Consider the following 416-nt stretch of genomic DNA (forward strand, 5'->3'; position numbering starts at 1 on the left):
CCCCTGCGCGACTGCGCTGGCAGCTGCAGGTGCTGGCCCGTGTTACACAGCGACTGCGCGGTGATGTCACAGTGCTGTGGGCCAGGACAGCCGTGTGACATCACAGCCCTGCCTCTCGCCAGCGCTCAGCCCCTTTGTGCCGTCACAGCTCTGCCTCTGCCCAGCACTCTCCAGCGCCACAGGAGGCAGAAAGGGCCTCCCTGTGGGCACTTGAGGGACCTCTGGAGCAGAGTGGGTGGAAGATTCTTGTCTAAGTAGGACACAGGGTTGAGGAGGGGAATGATGATGGTGTCACCTCCTTGCTGGCAGAGCATGGGACATGGATTGTCCAATGGGACACTGTAAATTCCTTGGGGAGGGCAAGCCCTGCTCAGCAACATCCAAACCATTCACGTGCTATCCACCGCATTCCCCTC

Source organism: Corvus brachyrhynchos, unplaced genomic scaffold, assembly GCF_000691975.1.
Source record: "Corvus brachyrhynchos isolate BGI_N302 unplaced genomic scaffold, ASM69197v1 scaffold95, whole genome shotgun sequence".
NCBI classification, from domain to species: Eukaryota; Metazoa; Chordata; class Aves; order Passeriformes; family Corvidae; genus Corvus; species Corvus brachyrhynchos.